Below are 20715 nucleotides of genomic sequence, written 5' to 3'. Positions count from 1 at the left end.
CTCTAAAAATTTTCAAAACAAAAAACAAACTAGATCTCAAATGAGGAAGGAAGGAAGAGAAGGGAAGGGATATATATTGTGCGTGGACTATTTGCCAGACACAAGTGACATATTATCACCTTGCTGCCACCATTTTAGAAAAGCTGAAACTGAGGCTGGTCAGCTGAAGCCACGTGCTAAAATGCCATACAGCCAGCTTCAGATCCAGCTTTGTACGTTCTGTCCAATGTACAAGCTCCCTTCCAAGGACAAGGAAGGATATTTCACATGGAAAAAGGAAAGAATTATCATTGCTACAGTTAAAATTTCTTAAGAGGTGCCTCTTGTAATACTTTACTCATAAAGAATTAACATTTTATGGCTGCAGCTGTAATTTTCTGTCTAGAAAGAGCTTTAAAAACCTAGTCCTTTGAAAAAATGCCTGGCGCTCAAGGTCACTGAAGGGACCTGTGAAACTTTAAAAATTAGATGCAAAATGCTGTGTATATATACATTTTTCTGGGGAAAACGATCAAGAACTTTTGTCGGAGTCCTAAAGAGATGTAGGAACACCTCCTTCCAAAACACTAAGAACTATTGATCTCCAGAGAGTTTTGCTAGGCTTTTTAATGGTTTCCAAAAAGGAAAATACATATGTAAAATTTAGTTCCATATATAAAGAAATACATTTTATAAGTAACAGGAAGGAATATTAATATATACTATTAATAATGTAACCACTTGATAACGAGACATTGAAGGGACCCTTTCTCATGTTCTAATAACTACTCAGGATGTTAACAGTGAAAGGGTCATTTAGAAAGCTAATTTCCTTTTCATCATGCTTGTTAAGTGTTTACTTTAATTCACATCCTGTGTGACCCTATGGGAAAATTTTTAACTAATACTGGGGAAAATCCCATAGGGTTACACAGGATGTGAACTGGGCCCATACTGAACTACCTTTGGCTCAAAAAATAAAATTAGATAGGTGAGTTTCACTTTCTGTTTGTCATAAGTTCCACTTTCTGGCTCCCAAAGTTTAGATTCATAGCCTCTCTGTGTTTCTGAATTTGGCAGCTCAATAAAATCCCAAAATTCTCACTCTTTTTAAGGACTGGTTTCTCAGTGTTGTAGAGCAAACTCCTTCCTGCCGAAAATGCAAATCTGTAGCGCAAATCCAGGCGAGCCTGCTGGAGCACTCCCGCAGTGCTCCTCCATAACTGTGCTCACAGTTCAGCTGTCGTTTTCCATTTCCTGTGGAGAACACACATCATACCACTTCCCCTATAGAAAAAAGAAAGCAGCCAGCTTAATTGCTGATGGAAACACTGTCATACTTTCCACTGGCCAAGCTTGAAACCATTACTGATCTAACCTTCATTAATTTTTCCACAACAATTTGCAGAAATGTCAGGAAGCAGCTGCATGAAAACTGATTAATTGTGCTTATCACCGCTACTTCACCAGGCTATATATATATATTTTTTTCCAGTTTAAAAATAAAATTTGGGATTTTTCTATTTTGATTAGTATTGGTGGTGGTATAACTTATTCTGAAAAACCCAGGTCTATTTTTGACAACTTCCAATGGCCCAACATTTTCAAATCTGAAGTAGACCCCGCGAAGTTTGGGACAGCATCCATGAAGGAAGAGATTGCTTCCTGCTGATTACTCAGTTATATCTGTTTAAACAGACGTTAATGAATTCAAGTCTAGAGCAACACTGCATTTATTAGTCAATCACAGAAGATAAAATTCACTTCCGAAATGTGAATTAGAAAATCAAGTGCCCCTTTTCTATTTTTTTTCACTTTCTTTCTCCCTCATCATTTTAGTTTGAGCTATACCATCTGTCTCAACCTATCAAATAATCTACTGTGCATGGCTGGCAAAAACAAACGGAACAGTACACCTCATAACCCCAAGTATGCAACCAGTGAGCATCTATAATAGTGGTACCAATGGAATCTGGCCATCTGGGGATAACTGGTTTCAGCAAACTTCGCTTCTCAGCCAGCACTCAGATTTGTAGACCTTTAACTAGCTGGCAAAACATCCACTAGTGTTCAAGAAAAGAAACACTAACAAACTCTATTTTTCAAAACACAGGAATTCAGATATAGATTCTCAAAGGTGTATTTGTCAATGTTGCTGACAAGAAGGCTTCAAAAGCAACGATCAGAGCACTGTCATTATCCTTGACATGGAGACAAAGTCGACCCAGATCTAGCATTCTGCAGCGCTACTAAACTTTTTGAGTATGAACACGTTTTTCCTTCTCCATATTGCCTGGATACATACACGCAAGGGATTAAAGCTGAACAGACTTTGAACCAAATGACACAGTACCTTTCAGAGCCAGCTCCAAGAGACTGCAAAGAGTTCTTCCTAGGACTGCAGCAAAATAATCCAAAGGCCGTCTTCACCCCAGATATGTAGGTTCTAACCCCAAACAAAGGAAAACAGAGATCGGACAATAGTAGTGTCAGACTGATTAACCGCTGAACATGTAGCACAGTAGCCCAGATCATGGACTCTGGAACCAGAATCCCTCTTTCAAATCCCACTTCTAACACTTAGTAGACATATAAATAACTTCTGGCAAGTAACTTAACCCTTCTGTGCCTTAGTCTTCCCATCTGTAATATGTGGGTAATAATAACGTTAGGATTGATAAGAGAATCATGCAGCGCTTAGAAATGGCACTAACAAGGAAAATCTATTAGTTACGAATTCTATTATTTTCTGCTGATATTTCAGGTGTGTGTTAGTCTAAAATAAAGAGGGAACTAACTTAGGAAATAAAGATTTCCTAAGTTAATTCAAGAGAGTCTATTGGGCCAGGTGAAAAATCTCCCCTGTTAGTTCGGGGCTACCAGTACTGCCTAAAATACCACCATTAAGACCGGGCCAAGCAACCAGGGTTAACTTTTCTGTTCTTTCTGTTGACTCCCTCAGGTATCTTCGGCCAGCATGCTTTGGGATGTAGAGGGACCTAGAGGCAACCTATCCACTGCTGAGGATAACCACCTCTCACCACCAGCAGCAGGCCTGGAAAGGAGAGGTGGGAGGAAGGCCACCCCAGGCTGAGGAAGTGCAAACAAAGGACACTGACTTGGCCTTCATCACAAAAATCAAAGGGTTTGCTGAATAAAACAAAGGAGCTAATTCCCTGGCACCGAGATCAGGATTGAGGTGCCAGGAGGCCACATGGTGCAGGAAGGATACCTCTTTTAATTCCTGTTGTGCTGTGTGACCTTAAGTAACTCACTATACTCTCCAAGTCTTGACCTTCCATAGAGAAACATGGGTTCTCATATACATAAAACTTCTTAACCTGCTTGCCGCCACAAGCCCCTTTGGCATTCTGATGAAGATCCCTTCTTAGCATAACGTTTGAGCTACATAAAATTAAATACATGGGATTATAAAGGAAACTAAGCATGCTGACATACAATTATCTCAAAAAAATTGAAAACAAATTTGTTGACAGTAATACATGTGATTCTTTATTAAAGATTAGAAACAACATACAGAGCAAGGTAATACCCACTATCATGTTAAGCAGTCACAATCATAAAGATACTTTGAGATATTAGCCACAACAATAATGTGATGTGAAAATATCTGTTATGTGTACTGAGCACAAAGGCACCAATATTGCTAACACTACTGTTTTGTCTGTTGCCTACATTAAGAATGGAGGTGCTGAAGTTCAGCTAGAGGTTAGTGAAAATAAAATTAGAATTTTTTTCTAAATCAAATTCTCAGATCCTCTGAATTCTATTTGTAGCTAAGATCCCCAATGTAGGTAAATAATAAATCCACTTATAATTTTAATGATCTAGGATCAATGATAGAATTGTGTCCCCAACTCCCTCCACAGAGAATATTCACAAAGAACTCTCTTATCCTTTCCAAATAGGTGGAGAGAAACAGATTTACAGATAGAACGGTCCGTCCCCAACCCTATCCAGGAGGGACTTGGAACATTTCTAGGCCCTCTCACCCTATGGCCATGTACAGATGAAGTGGCATCAATATCAGTTAACCACAGCTTCTATTCCAGCCCCACCTGCGCACACAGGACCTCCAGGCCTCTTGAAAAGTCCCAACCAAGTATTTCTAGAATGCCAGCAAGGGAGACTTACAGGAACCCACAGGCAATCTGACAGCGTCAGTCACACCACCATCTGCCATTTCTTCTTTCCAGCACCAGCTCCCCCTAGTGTCTTCAGCATGGAACCCGTCTGCCCCTCTGCCCATAGTGCCCCTCTTGAGAATGCTAATGCCCACACATTTCCACAGCCAGGCCGAAGGAGCCCTTGCCTTGGGTCCCACACTTTAGAAAGCCCACATACCACAAACACACACAAAAGAAATGCATTGAAACATACATATGCACCTCTGTCGCGGGCATCCAAATGTCCTCCAGCCCTAAAAGATCCAGCTCCTGACTACAGCTCTTTAGGCTCCATGGAAACGTTTCTCCACATCTTGGGAGCAATCTCTTTGCCCTTGTCAAAAAGTGACTGAGTGTGAATGCCCTGAAGGCTTGTGGGTTGTGACACGGCCGTGTGGAGTTAGACACCACTTCAAAAGCAGGGGGAAGAAGGTGAGCAACATTAATGCTTAAGTAAAAGAAAACACAGAGTATCTAGTCATGGCTCGTAAATGGAATAAAGGCAATGGACTCTTGTATAACAAAGTACTAAGAAGCATGTCTTTTATTGCTTCTCTTAGTGCTCTGATCAGTAGTTCTGGAATTATCAATACATTAGTGCTGTATTTAGAAAAATTACATGTGGTGCCCAAAGAACATTTTGTAAGTAAACAATTCTTATTATTAAATTAGTGATGATGTAAAGTGCATCAAACATGTTATTAACTCTTTACGTTAACTAAATGAACATTGAACACTAAACCTGCGTATAGATTACTTCAATTCAAATAGTTAAAGAAGACAATAACATTTCCAAAAAAATGTTAAAAATTTCAACTTTGTTTAAATAATTTTGGATTTAAACTGTTTTATACATTCATGATAAAATGGATTTGCCTTTTGATTTTAAAGTTATTCTGGATATTTAATAAAAATAGCTTTTGGAAAATATTTAGCTTGTGAATCTGTACTTACTCTAATTTACATTGCTAATGAAAATGTATTGATATTGTGTATTCTTTGAATATGATTAACATTTTTATATTTCAATCCTTTAAGTCACTGAGAATGCGTACCAATCAAGGAAAAAAAAATGGGAGGAAATCTAAAAACAGTCATTCTGCTTAAAGTTTTTAAGCTAGAAGCAATGAAAGTAAGCAGACTTTTATCAAGCATGACCCACATAAAATTCACTAACAGGACATGACAAATTCTTTATTTAATGACCATTTAATTACTGTTCAAAACAACAAAAATGAGGCAGAAAATTATTCTCATCAAATCCACAACTTGAACAGGTCAGATGAAATCCCTGCAACTTCATATTCTTTATAAAGATTTCATCACTGATCAAGTTAAGAAGAATGTGGGCCTCCAGCTGAACTGAAGGCCCCACACATATTGGCGGCCATAGGCAAATCCCGAGTTGTGTGTTCTTAAGGTCCAAACCAAGCTTGGCTTCTAACCAGTTCTCTCTCAAAACTGTCATTAAAGCAATTCCATCAGCTTTTGGCTCCACTCTTCTTTAGAATCTCAGAAAGATTCCTGTGCCTACTTTGTCGCCATATAATGTGATGGCTCAGATCCAGTCCAAGGAGCTAAGGAGGTAATAGATAACGCCCTCCACTGCCCATCTCGGATATCTTCTGCCCCATCTCAGCCAGATATGAAACCACAGTTAAATAGCACGGAGCGATAGCAAGTACTAGAAGTGAGAGAGGAGGGGATTCTGCGGTCTGAGTCTGATAACTTCCATGCATTTATAGACAAAACTATTTACTTGGTGTACCTTCTTTCCTCCATCTTCTCCCTGCCTCTGAGGCCTTGGCTGACATGTGCTCCACCATCTCCACACCCCTTGTGCATTTCCCCACCAGACTACTAAAATTTAGGCCCAGTAGGAGGAAGAATGGCAGTGAAGGCCAAAAAGAATGAAACCGGCCTTTCACATTTTTGCTCATTACCCAGTTCTGAAACTTAGAGAATAAATCTTGCAGCAAGTGTTTTTCCAACAATTTTCGTGAGCACAATGAATGTACTAATAAATACAGTTATCCTTTTATACTTGGAAGTTTAGAGGAAGGGTATTTCCTAGACATCTGCATTAAGGGATGGACTTCTATAATAATCCATATCAACTTTTATTTAAAGATCTGGATAAAGTCTTGATTTTCAAGTTTTAAACAGAGAAAGAATTTTAGAGGTTTTGCAAATGCATAGAGAAATCCCACTTTATATGTATATATATATGTATATGAATATGTACATAACAATGCAATACACACACATATATATATAAAATCAAGAAGGTGAATAGGTGTATACTGAGATAGGGGAGGACTGAGTTACTTGCTCAAGGGCTATGAAATGCAGATCAAGAAACTAGATGGTTTCTCGATATTTCAATCAATGATCCTTCCAGTTAATCATGCTTTCTACTCCCACAGTTAATTACTGTGTTTATCTGTGGCCATGTAATACTGGTATTATTCAGTTCAGAAATCACTTATTAAGGTTTTGATAATGTTAAAAAGTAAAATCTAGAAATCATTGAGTTATCAAGAGTCATCCTTCTTATAAATTATTCTACATATTATTATTAAATGTATAAATGTAAGGTCTAATTATAATAGATAATACAGAAATTACACAGAACATTTCCAAACTTAATTCTCTAAGATATCTAAAAGAGGGTTTGCGTGATAATGTTATTATGAGTAAAAAGATTTAAAAATGTGTTCTTCAGAAAATGTTAACTAATTGCATCTGTTCCAAAGAATAATTCAGAGTGCGAATGTTAAAATGGAATTTATTTTAATTTGATTTTTTATCAGATTTACAAAATGTATTGAACACGTTAAATATGGTACACTAAAAATAATAAAGGATTATAAATCTAGCAATATTTAAAATAAAGTAATAAATATCTTCAAATAAATGATGTCATTATCTTCATTCACTGGCCCACTTCTATATTTTAAGCAAAATCTTAAGTGGACAGATATTATATCCCATATTTTGTATAAGCCAGTCATGCTGCTTCCAAAAAACAAATAAAAACTGATTTAAAAGTTACTTTACAATATCTGAAACTAGCTCTTTGAAATAAAATTCTTACCTTACGAGAAATTTCCATTGGGTATATGTTTAAACAGCTTAAAAATAAAAGTTTATATGAGGACTCTGAATAGCTCTACTTTTAGTGTAACTAGTAGAAAAGTTGTAGATGACTAACCAAAGTATTTCAGGTCTTGTTCTGTTAGCTGGTACAGGTTCAGAACATGTAAATTAAAAAGCACACATATAGTTCTAGATATTTTGAAAAGACTGTATCTCTTTGACTTGTAAATGATCAAAAGGAATGTTATAATTATTTCTCAAAATGAAGCTGTTATATATTTCCTGACCAGATAGCAATTTTCCATTCACTTACAACAAACTTAAGTTTCCATGTTGTTTAGCCTCCCCCCCACCTCCACTAGTACTATATTTTCTAGTAGAAAACAATTAGTTTTTCTTGTATTTATAGAATCAAAAATATTCATTGGTCAACTTCCTTCTATCCCTATCTTGGATTAATGAATGAATGAATCAGTGAATGAATGAACAATGTACACACGTACACATCAGACTAGTTCTTGTCTTCTCCATGGTCACAGATACAAGGTATGTGAAAATATATATGGTTTAGAAAATAATACAGACACAAATTCATACCATTTAGAAAATAATACCAAAGTGAAATTAATTTTTTCTCTCTAGAATTAAAAACTTCTGGGAGCACCTGGATGGCTCAGTCAGTTAAGCATCTGACTTCCGCTCAGGTCATCATCTCACGTTTAGTAAGTTTGAGCCCCACATGGGATTCTCTGCTGTCAGTGCAGAGCCCACTTTGGATCCTCTGTCTCCCTCACTCTCTGCCCCTCCCCCCACTCAGGCTTTCTCCTCTCTCTCTCTTTCAGAAATAAATAAACATTTAAAGAAGTCCACATAAACATTTTATTTTTGTCAAATACTTCCGAAGTTGGGTTACACATTCTTAAAATATACATAATAAATTTCCATATTAACATACTTTAATTAAAATGCTTTATAAAGTCTACAAAATATATCTTAATATGTTCATCAACTCCAAAAACTCAAAATTCATATTTTGACATAATTAAAATTATTGCATTATAATGAAAAGTATTGCCATTTATGCATATATGTTGCACATATTTTTTAGTTGCCTTGGAAATAAAATAACTGAAGATTAAGAGTTCTGTGATGAGGACCCCATAGGTTTTTTAGTTCCAGTTGAATTTTTAACTATTTAAAATCGAGGTAAACATAGTGACATGTTCACAAATGTGTGCTGCAAAGCAAAGAGGTAAAATTGGAAGGCCCTGTCCTCTCATACAATATCACCAAGCTGAAATTAAACTGAAATAAATCTTGCAAGACAGAAACCTATGAGCCACATTACCAGTTGCAAAAAAAAAAAAAAAAAAAAAGTTGAAAATCATAAAAATGAGGTAAGGAGGGGCGCCTGGGTGGCTGTGTCGGTTAAGCGTCCGACTTTCGCTTAGGTCATGATCTCGCGGTTCGTGGGTTTGGGCCCCGCATTGTGCTCTGTGCTGGCTGCCAGCTCAGAGCCTGGAGCCTGTTTCAGTCTGTGACTCCCTCTCTCTCTGACCCTCCCCTGCTCACGCTGTCTCTCTCTCTCTCCTAGAAATGGAAAAAAAAAATTAAAAAAAAATGAGGTAAGGAGACATAATGAATGAAAAAGAGTAAAGAGAGAAAGTATGAGCTAGCAAGGGACATATATATCCCTATAGTCTCAGATTTACTGTGTCCTCGGAGACTAGGCTTAATCAGTGTCTCTTCCTATTCCTTCCCAAATGTGATTCTGATTGCTGGTTGAAAAAACCTTGACAGTCTTTTCCAAAGGAGAATATGTCCCTACATTTGGAGAACTCCCTAAGGATATTTAGGATATTTACATGTATACACAAATAAACATACGGAGCCAACTTATCCCAAGGCTTCTGATAAAACGGGAGGAAAGGAGCCTGATTAAATATGTTGCCAATTCAATTCTTAAGGAAAAAGAATCCCAATTCTGTAATGGGTAACATCTGACAAGAATGCATGGCAATTTCAGAAGCTCTGAGGAGTCTCCCTAGCATTAATCTAATAAGTAGATTGCCCTATTCTAACAGAATGGACACATAAGAAGGATGTATTCTATTTAAAATGTTACTATTCTCTTCTCTACTCAGTTATATTTCCCAGCCTCCCGCCAGAGATACATACAATAGGAACTCAGTAAATATTTATTGCTTGAGTAATCAAGGGAGTGATTGGAGGAATGAATGAATGATTATAAATGTATTTATAACACACTTAACATGCTTAACGAATACAGTTATACATTTGTGGGGTTAAGGAGCAATTGCTTCTCCTATTCTACTCCTCTTAATTTCTCTCTTTCTATCCCTCTTAAATTTCAAGGTATTCTGATAAAATTTAAAATTCTCTTTTGTAATAATACGGACACCTCTGTGAAAGTTCTTTTACTGTGCTCGGTTTGCTGTAATACTTGATTTAAAATACACAACAAAACTCAGCCAAGTATAACTATGATATAAATTTTACCTTTTTCCCCCTTTGCATTCCATGGCAATATGCTATTCATCTTAGTAAAGCAATTTTAAACTTTTCTTTAAGTTCTATTATTATTCCTAAATGTTAATTGTCAATAGTAAGTACCCCTTCTCCCTCCATCCCTTCCCTGTGTTTCCTCAGGGTGAATACAAAACAATATGCCTGTATATGACTTTATATTAGTAAGTTTCAGCCCCACATGGGGCTCTCTGCTGTCAGTGCGGAGCCTACTTTGGATCTTCTGTCCCCCTCATTCTCTGCCCCTCCCCTTGCTTTGTTTATTGGCACATGAATATCCTTGAAGACAGGAAACACACACATACCGCACACACACATGCGCACACGCATGCGCGCAGAGGGACGCATTTCCCTGGATTGTTCTCCATGGAAATCTCCCACATGGGAAGAGAGCCAAGGAGAGCCCGAGGACTTCCCTGACCCTGAGCCAAGGGTGTGGTAAATGTGCTCACCATAACCAGCTGGGTGCTTAAAGGGAAGAAGTGGGAAGGAGGAAGGAGGAAGCTGGTAATAAGTGTTGAAATCTTTTATTTGTGAGACAATGATCTAAGAATCTAATATTTTTGCAATATTTTAAACATCTTGCAAAGATTTCTCAAAACTAATGTCTTCTCAGTTGTGATACCTCTAAGACCAGCAAGGGCACTAAGATCTACCAAGGTTTATATAAATTTGACCCATTAAGGGGGAATCTTTGCACGAAGTTCAGCTTTTTTTTCTCACTGATGTAGTTTAATTATATCTTCGAGATAAGTAATAACCTTTAGAATGTCTCCACCCCTACCCTACTGACATCTCTTCAAAAGCCACCTGTGATCCTTAAACTCCAGACGACAGTAGCCCTTTCTTGGATCATAGCATTGGTGACTACTTTGCAGCACTTGACACCATTAGACATACCTTCCTTAAATATTAAGTTCCCAGCTCAAAATCAGACACACAATAGATAATAAGTAAAAGCTCTTCTTTCTATAAAGTTCCTCCCCTCTTAACTTCTTTGATACTTTCCTCTCTTGGTTTCCAGTTACATTTTTGAGGGCTAAAATACCTTGGACTCAGTCCTCTATCTGATCTTCCAGGCTCAGATGAACTCTTCTACCCTGTACACTTCCTCACTTTTCCAGGGTCAAAATTAATACCTCTCTCCTTTGTGTTCTCATAACCCTTTGCTTTCACCCAGTGCTATCACACTCATCATGATCTGCTTTGGATTTTAGTCAGCAGAGGACATACTTTATAACCACAGCTACTCAGATAAGTTGTTGAACTGAATGGAATCTTTAACTCCTTCATGTTTCCCACTCCTCCAATGCCAATCACACACTGAACCTGAAAACAATTTAATTCCATTGTCCCCTGCTGTGTATATCTATTATAATCAAATCAGTTTAGAACCTAACAGCCTCTCATAGACTATCCCAATAGCTTCTAACTTGTCTACCTCCATGTTTCCTACCTCTTACTTACAAGGTGAGGTGAGGAGATTTCAAAAATGTTATCCAATCATGTTACTCCTTGGCTCAAAAACGGGTAAAGGTTTTCTAATGTCTACCCAACTGATGTGCTAATTACACATTCAAGGCCCCCTGCACTCTCTAGGTCTCTCAATACCATTCTTTCCTTTTTTCCCATATGTCCTCTTTACTTAGCAGACATGCCATGCTACTTTTCATTCCATGAGGACACCCACACTATCCACCCATTTCTTTGCCTATGTGAATATAATTCTCCCCACCTGTCAAAACCTCGCCCAGCCTTCCTCAGGAAGCACTTCCTAAGCCCTTCCCCCTCACAACACCCACAAGAAAGTACATATGATTTGTTCCTCTAAATTTGCAATACATTTTACTTATACATCTCTGAGAATGCTACTTAAGCTTTCTTCTATCCCAGTCTGGTATGTAGTAGTTTTATCTCTCTCTTAGGTTTATAAGCAACTTAAAGGCTAAAATACAGACTTCCTCATCATTTTATTCTTCTAACCACCAGAACACTAAATTGCATATGGCAGAAATGTCATAAATATTCATTGAATTCAACCTAACTGAAGCTTTTACAAATAGCCAGAAAAGCTCAGGTTCCATGTAAGAAGGACGGGGGCTCAAGCCAACTCAGTGCTGGCATCTATGATGATTGGTGTTCTCAAAATTTCCACTTAAGGCTGATGACAGAATTAAGCTCTGCTACAGTCAATGAATAATTTATTTGTGCACAAAACATTCTGTTAATGGAAATCTTTTTATGGCTCAAGATCTAAAATATATTTACTGCCCTATAGTTATTAAATGTTTGCTTTAATCATTAGTACACAAGGTAATGACAAATGGTAATTACAGGATCATTATATGCTCTTAAACTGATTTAATCAAGAGTGTCTCTTCTGAAATTCAAAAAACTCCTCAGTGGATGGGAATGGGGGTGCATTACACTGGAACTACCCAACTCACTGCCACCATCAAATTTAAGAACCTCTAGATTCTGTTGTTTGAAATACTGCCGCTTGAGAGAACAACTTTAGATTCAAACAGCTAATACATTTTTTTATTTTAATGCTCAAGGAAAAATCCCCCTGCTTCCCTGAAGTAGACTGCTTCAAATGAATACACCATAGCAAAAAAGAAGTGCATGTGGTTGTGTATTCCCTAGATTTTCCAGCCTGCCAAAAAATGCTCCTTTGCTGTGCTCTTTCAGCAAGTCGTGAGATGACAATGATTATGCTCCTCAAAAGGAAAAGATAGCTATTTCCCGCTCTGTTTTTATTTTTGGAGACTGAAAGGCACACTTCTGGCTGCTGTGAGTACTGTGACAATTAGACATGTTCCTGAGGAGGAGAGTCTGGAGGGAAGTGCGGCAGGGATAAGGTGGAGAAAGCCTAAAACCATCCCCAGCTCTTGGGAAATATTTAAGGAGCTACAAGGACAGCAGAAAGAGGAAGTCTCAAGTCCTCCAATGAATTCCTATTTCCAACTATCAACCCTCATGGAAAAATGAAAAGTCAAGTAGTAAAATATATATGCTTTTTATCTACATTGATCTCAAACCCAACTAGTATACAATCAAATTCATCACCCTATCACAGAAACCAGTGTCTTTACTCTCTTTTCCTATTAAGAGTAATATTTGAATTCCCAGGGTCAAAGCCTAATGTCATCATTGGCGACTTCTTCCCGCTCCCCTACTCCCAGAATGCGCATGCGTGGGCGCACACACGCCTCCTGTACCCAATCGGGCAGGCAGTCCTACTTGGCCTCCTGCATATTTTCCCTTATATTGTATGGGTCCTGTCAATCCTTTTGCCACCAGCCCAGTTCAGGTCCTCCCTGCCTGCCTGAAATCCCAATGCACAAGATCCGATCAGAAGGTCCTCTAAGTCCAACTGGCAAATTTCCAAAGGACAGGTCTAGGCATGGTGTCCTCGAGTATATGGAATCCAGGGACAGTTACCAGAGGCGGTGACCTATGGAAGTCAGGAGGGTCTTAAGAAAAACAATTTAAGCTGCAAGTAGCCACAAGGGCACCATAACCATAGCTGAGAAGTCAGAAACCGAGGAAGAAATGGGAGAAGTCAGAAAGTCAGAAACCCCCTGAACCTGGGTTCAAGTGTCCACCAAAGTTTTTTCCAAGTACCTTCAAGTGTGGCAGGTGGGAGGAGACATAAAGGGCACATGAGGTGACAGCTCTTGTACGAACTAATGTAAGTACCTCCTAAGTGGCTGCAATGCTTTCAGGGACTCTTGCCCCTAGGCACCCCACCCTCATCTCTACCTGCCATGCCACCCAACACAAGCTGGCTGGATTCATCTTCCTTGCGTGCTACTCTGATTGCGTCTCTCTTCTACTCAAAACTATTCAGGGCCTTCCCACCACACCACAGGCCAAATTAAATGTATAACCTTAGTCCCAGAATCAAAGGCAATGGTGCCCCACGTTCACATTACATTTACACATGTATCTCCCAGGAAGCCTTTACTTTAGAGTCCATGTTTTATTTTATCTCATTAGATTTTTTTCAGAGGTCAATTGGTTTTATTCCCATGGTCAAGACAAGGACAATAAAATGTGCTTGTCAGGGGAATAGAGGGTTTTTTGTTTTATTTTATCTGTGGGAGAGGGTGTTGTAGTTATTCTACATAGAGAAGATTTTCTTTTGCACTCAAAAAGATCACTAAAATACACACAAATTTATTCTTATGGCTCTGCTCTGGATAGTTAATCAGTATCAGACTTGCTGATTCATCTCACTGATATAACTAAAGCCAGATATAAATTTGCAGTCCCCAAAAGGAATTTTAAAAGAAAACCCACAGCCAAATATTTTTATTAAATTAAACAAATATTTACTGAATATCTACTATTTTTTTTCAATCACCATTTTCAAGGCTGACCGGGACACTAACAAAATAAAGACACAGCCTTTGCCTTTAAGCAGCTTACAGTATGGCATGTGAGAGAAAAACCATAGTAATCACTTTAATATAAAGCACGAAAATACATACAAAAAGTGACACAAGAGAAGTATAAAATGTTAAGGGGAGTCAGAGGAAAATGACGTAAAACATGAAGATGAGTAATGCTCATATCCTAAATGAATAATACTAAAATAAAAAAACTCTCCAGATTCTGGTATCAGTAAAGTATAATTAACCAGTAACAAATAATGCAAATAAGAGATGAGGCAGAAAACACAAAGTTAATTTTTCTTTGGACAATTCATGGATGAGAAGTCAATGTGATATCAGGTTCAAAAATAATGATCTCTAAGTGAGTGGTTTTGTCCAATACTCAATTGAGCAAATTATTATGTAAACTATCTAAGAAAATCAGAATTCCAAGGGCTATTCTTGATATCTAAGGATGTTGCCTGGAGTTTGTGAGATTCTCTAAGCAGGGGAAGTCACTGGGTGAATTTAACAGTATCATCAAGGAAGGGAAAGGTACACTGCCTCCAAGCTTTTCTACAAGACCTGATTTTTCTCCAAAACTTCAACATGGCTCCTATTTTCATATTGAATTCATACTGAACATAACATAGTGACTATGTCAGCAAAGCTCCAATATTTGAACACTGGCAGTCAACTAGACTGGTGACCCGGCAGCAAGTGATGTACTATCTAAAGTTGTAGGAACTAGGGTTAAAGTCTGGTTGTATGCCTCACTAGTGCTGTGACTTTGAGCAAATGACTCAGTTGTAATCCCCTGAGCCTCGGTTTCCTCAGACACAAAATAAAATGTGAGTAATATCTACATAACAGTTATTGTCTAAAGTGAGATAATGTAACATGGAAGCCATTTGTACACAGTACAGTATTACACAAATGGTAATTCCCACCATGAGAGAAACAAAGAATCTAATTAATTACTAAGTCCTATTGTGTAGGTTTTGTGTGGAGAGTAAAAAATGAGAGATTTACCACCCACAACCATCCCTCACTATGACCTGAAGTAAGTAGACAAGAAGAAGGATAGGCAGGAGGGAATACTATGAAATGATATAAAAGCAACCCTCAGTTTATGGATGCTTAAAAAATGCTCATGGGGAAAAAAGTGCTTTGTTCATACTACTGGCTTAATTAATGCTTGTTGACTGAATGATGAATAAATGAAGGGGGAAGGTATGGAATGTGGGAATGAGTGAAAATAGAACCAAGTGAAATGCTTGAGAAACAAGGCAGGAAAGGGGCACCTGAGTGGCTCAGTCAGTTAAGCACTGGACCTTTGGTTTCAGCTCAGGTCATGATCTCACAATTTGTGAGTTCAAGCCCCACATCAGGTTCGGTGCTAACAGAGAATCGGCCAGGGATTCTCTGTGTCCTCTCTCTCTGCCCCTCCCCCACATGCACTCTCTCTCTCTCTCTCTCTCTCTCTCTCCTTCTCAAAATAAATCAATAAACTTAAAAAAAACCAAAAAGCTGGCAGTATCAGGTTGTGTAAAAAGTGGAAGAAAATAATTTTGGAAAAATGAAACCATGTAGCCCAAGAAGCTAACAATAATGCGCTCCATTCACACAGGCTATAATAGCAGAAGAAATAGCAGTTGTGGTAAGCAGAGACTGAGTCTAAGCTTCATATCATTTTGGTAATACTCATTCATAAATACTGATACCTTCTTCAGTTACCTTAACACATAAAGGACCCGAACAGAAGAGCTGTATGCATCTGAAAAGCTATAAAAAAAAAAAAATGACCCTACCTAAAAGGACACATTTTGAAGGCCACAACACACTGAAGTTCAAGAGTCTATTCTGAATTCTACGTGACAGGAGGAAAAAGTATACCAAACCCATAGAGAGCACAGAGTAGATCCAATGTGTAATTTCATCAGATCTTTATAAAATCTCGTAAAATGAGTCCAGATAGGATGGATTAACAGTTTTCCTCACTTTTATTTTCCATATTTGTGTAAGTAATGTCATATATATTTATTTATTTTATTACTTGTAAATTAAATTTGGATTTCAACAACTTCTGACTCCCAAAATTACTAACTATAATAACTATGTAATTCTCAGCTAAGTAATTACTGCTCTGAAACTCAATTTCCTCGAGTGATCATGGTATTCTTAATTTTTACTTTAAAAAGATTAAGCACCTATAGCACAGAGCCCGGCTCATGGAACATGGTAATGATTTTCGCTTTCCTTCTTACCTTTCCTCAGCTTAAAGAATACATGCCACTTACATAGTTCTTAACTAATTATATCTAATGCAATGAAAAATATAAATCTGAGTACATTGTTAAAGGCCCACAGTCCAGCTAATACTACCTTTAAAATGAATAATTTCAAGACCAGTCAAAAGCATTGGCTTCGCGAAAGAAAATGGCAACGAATGAAGAGCAACAGTATTGATTAAAAGATAAAATCACTTGTTTTTACTATATTTTACAAAAAGTGTCAGAAAGGTCTCTCTTATGGTGAGGGTTTTCCTTTCTTGTCTTAGTAACTGTTTTCTATCTACTACCAATTTGGGGTGGCAAATTTTTAAATGTATCATTTATACAAAATATCCTCACTTGGGCTAATGGACAAGGCCAGGTTCACAGATAAGGTCATGGACAGATTGCTGATTATACACAACACAGACATCGTAAAAGAACCATACCAACTTCATATGAAGTGTTTCCTCATCAAAGTAAGTATTTGGTTTAATTGAGAAAATGTACCCATCTCTATGAGTTATGTCCTCAATGACAGGCTAAGGAATCAGTCACATGATTAATAAAATGTTAAGTATTGTTACGTTTAATGATTATAACTACTATTACCACTACTAATCATCATCATAATCACCACTAGTTACTGAGCTCCTACTACCTGCCAGGAGTTTAATCCTCACATAATCTTATGAATTTATTTAATTAAAAAAAAGTATTTTAAGACACAGCGACTGCAATGAGCTGACTTTTAAGCAAAGGCTCCCAGAACTAACAGTATGATAAACAAGGAGAAGGCCAACTATATTCAACGTCCAAGCCATGTTCATTCTCAGACAGCACTTACAGAACATAATCTGTGCAGTCTCCTAAACATCCCTTAGGTTATGTCCCACCAACTGAAATTTAACTGTAGCACCGTGGGGTACTTTGGGAATAACTGAGAAGGCAAGGTTGTTTTCCATGTACAACCTTGTGAGTACATGGAAAATTGAATGTGGCAGACAAAAACATTTAGGTTAGTGGTAAACAATATTAACTTTCATTTTCTAACATCTATAATAGCTATTTTGACATTTTTTTAAACATTTCTCTTCCTAATGGGTTTTTCATCTAGTTGCCTTATATCCCTTTCATTATCCAAAAGAAATTTTTCTGAATTTCACCTGGTGCCCATAACAATGGAAATTACTGGTCGCAAATGAATCTTGGGTCATGAGCCTTACAGACAAAATTAAAAGATGTCCCAAGGTTTCCACGCTTGATATTTCTATACTTGTTGAAGACTCAAAAGCCACACTAACAGATCAAGCTCCAGGGCAGTTGTCTCAAGGGAGATTATTTTGGACAACTCTAAAGCAGTTGTTGGCATCATATGAATTATGCAACAGTATCCCTGAAAAACCGCCTGACCTCAGCATGTCTTAAGATGCCCATCGGTGAGGCAGACACTTTTAGTTCGGTTTTGAAGGCTGCTTCCCGAATGATTAGACGCTTTCCTCTCTTATTCATGATAGTCCATCAGGTTTTTAAATAGCCTCCATTTATTCAGAGGAAAACTAAATAACAAGCCGCACAATTTAGAATCTTGCATAAAATTTAGAATATCAGAAATGTAAATCTTGTGACCTGGACTAGAAATACAAATATTTTTCCAAATTTTCTGTTACTGTGGAAAGGGTTAATTAAAACATGAGTTTGCTTGGATTTAAAAAAAAATAACCAAACCTTAAAATCAGTATCATTTAGACTTCTGATGCCAAAAATCTGTTTGACAGAGCAGGTTTTACTATACTGACATTTTAGCAGTAGCCAAAGTCCTGTTCCCACTAAATTCTGTCTTGGCAGCACCCGTAATTTGCTAAAAGCCTAAACTCCTCTTGGTTAGGAGTTCTCTACCTCAAGAGCTTTCCACAGATTCGCAGTGCAATGAGGAAGCTGAATTGAGTAAGACTTTTAAGGTTTCTATTCTTATCACAGAAATCAAACTTTCTGTAAAATGAGAATGGTTTTAAAATAAGGAGAGATGCTAATTTACTCAAAATGTTCATTAGACTTCAGATTTGAATCTGATACAATAAAATTATACATAAATATCTCACTAAGAGTAAAATCCGATATTCTTATAGTACCCCAAGATTCAATAAGCAAATAATTATTAAAAGAGTAAATGTGAAGTGGGGGGGGGGGGGGGGGGGCTGGGTGGCTCAGTCAGTTAACTGTCTGACTCTTGGTTTTACCTGAGGTCATGATCTCACAGTTCATGGGATTGGGCTCTGCGTCAGCACAGAGACTGCTTGGGATTCTCTCTCTCCCTTTCTCTTACTGCCCCTCCCCTTCTCTCTCTCTCTCTCTTTCTCTCTCTCAATATAAATAAATAACTTTAAAAACAAAATAAAAATAAGGAAAAAATAGTAACTAAAAGGATATGTTTCCAAACTACAAATGACCATGTTTTCTAATTTCCAGAAATTAAATATTCTGGGATATTTCCAGAAATATTGTAAAAACTTGCAAACATGTTCATTTAGATAGTATCCCAAACATCCTTCACAGGTAGTAAGGGCCTCAAATCACTACTGCCCAAGTTTCACATAAAGCTTAACATTTTGTTTGAGAGATCTTTCCAATAATTTTGAAATCAAACCATATAAAAAGCACTTGACTCAACTTACCCAGAAGCTGAATGTTACTGAATTGGTAAAAGAGTGTTCCAACCAAATCAATTCACTTAATTTTTCAAGTCGATCTGATTACCATTGTCTTTTTAAAAATTCAAAGACTCCACCTAATGAGGAAAGGAAAACAAAAGGAAAAACAAATAGTGTTTAAGCCAGAGTAGCATAGGATCAATACATTAATAACACAAATCAAATCAAGATTACTATTAAATCTTCTCCCAAGTTACTGTACTACTTAAAAGTGTAAAACAACAAAAGCAACTGCCAACTAAATTTCCTAGTTTTGGATAAAATGAATGTTCAAGCATAGAGAAAATAATAAAACAACACAATAAATGTGAGAGCAGAAGACTATCATCAGTACTGATTGACACACATAAACAATGACTATATAATGCCAGTTAGGACGTGTAAAATTAGATGGCAACCAATTGCTTTGGAATTTGGCTCATTGATTCCTATTAATTTACTGATGCAGTGAAAATGTATAGGATGCTATTACTTAAAACAGTTAAACTCTAGTTACACATAATCTCTGTTGAGGAATATAAACTAATACCTAGATAGATCATTTGGAGGGAATTCACTGGCATGTATGAATTTCCAAATCATCCTTTGAATGTTATATCTGGCCTCCCACAGCAAGTGTTTATTCTACTAACGACCCATAAACAGCTTATAGGTTTATAAATAACATCATTTAATTCCATTTACTTTACTGGTAGACACACCTTTTCTGAAGCCTGAATATTAAACTACTACTTCAGTTCCAAGAGTAAGTTTGAGAGAAAGCAAGCTACATCTCAACTGATGAGAGCCTAAAATAAATAGGACGCTGGAGGGCTGAGCAGAAGAGTGAGATTACAAAGTTGGACAGTGTCCAACTACTCCTGAATCAAGTCTCCCCAAGATAGGTTTAGTATGTTTTAAAGTCCCAGAACATCAGATCCAACCATATCCAAGTGAAATTTCAAAAACCTATTCCATAGCCATAAACACATGATTTTCTTATTATCAACTTAGAATTAGTCACGTATTGCCACTCCTCTAATCTCACCACACATATTAGTAAAATTAATTTAGCTAATCTCAGTATTTAAAAAAAGCTGACATAGATTTGCTATCCACTAGTAGAAGGCAGATGCTCAAAAAAAAAACAACAAAAAAACAAAAAAACCCTAAACCAGAAGAAAACAAAAACATTCCTAACAATGGAGAAGACAAATAATAACAATGATACATACTAAGTAGCACAGTAGTCACTGGAAATACATTTTCACTTCCAAGACAATCCACTGTCTAGATTCTAGACTTCCTGCTATTCAAGAAATAAATATCTAGAAAATTCATAGGGACATGATCTCAAAAGACTTCTTCATTCACAGAGACAAGTAGTCTTAATTATTTATTCTAGGGTTCTTGCAATAAATATGACAAGATAAAAATCAAATGGTTTGGTTATTTTAAATTACTCTGGATCAACAAATACAAGCACCTAAAGGAGTTGCAAATGGTACAGCATACACATTTTCCACACTTGAATATCTAGAGCTGTGAAAATATTTTTGTA

General features: G+C 37.2%; 1 long non-coding RNA gene across 1 annotated transcript; it reads right to left on the bottom strand.

Moving 5' to 3' along the window:
* Positions 1-677: 677 nt before the first annotated feature.
* On the bottom strand, positions 678-19246 carry LOC120231020. The gene is made up of 3 exons (XR_005528241.1): positions 19140-19246; positions 2333-2425; positions 678-1266 (listed from the first exon to the last, which is right to left on the bottom strand). It is a non-coding gene; the product is annotated as an uncharacterized LOC120231020 (long non-coding RNA).
* Between the last annotated feature and the right edge of the window lie 1469 nt (positions 19247-20715).

The sequence above is a fragment of the Hyaena hyaena genome, unplaced genomic scaffold (assembly GCF_003009895.1).
Source record: "Hyaena hyaena isolate Hyena2069 unplaced genomic scaffold, ASM300989v1 scaffold_52, whole genome shotgun sequence".
NCBI lineage: Eukaryota > Metazoa > Chordata > Mammalia > Carnivora > Hyaenidae > Hyaena > Hyaena hyaena.
This window is presented reverse-complemented; position numbering and strand designations above follow the sequence as displayed.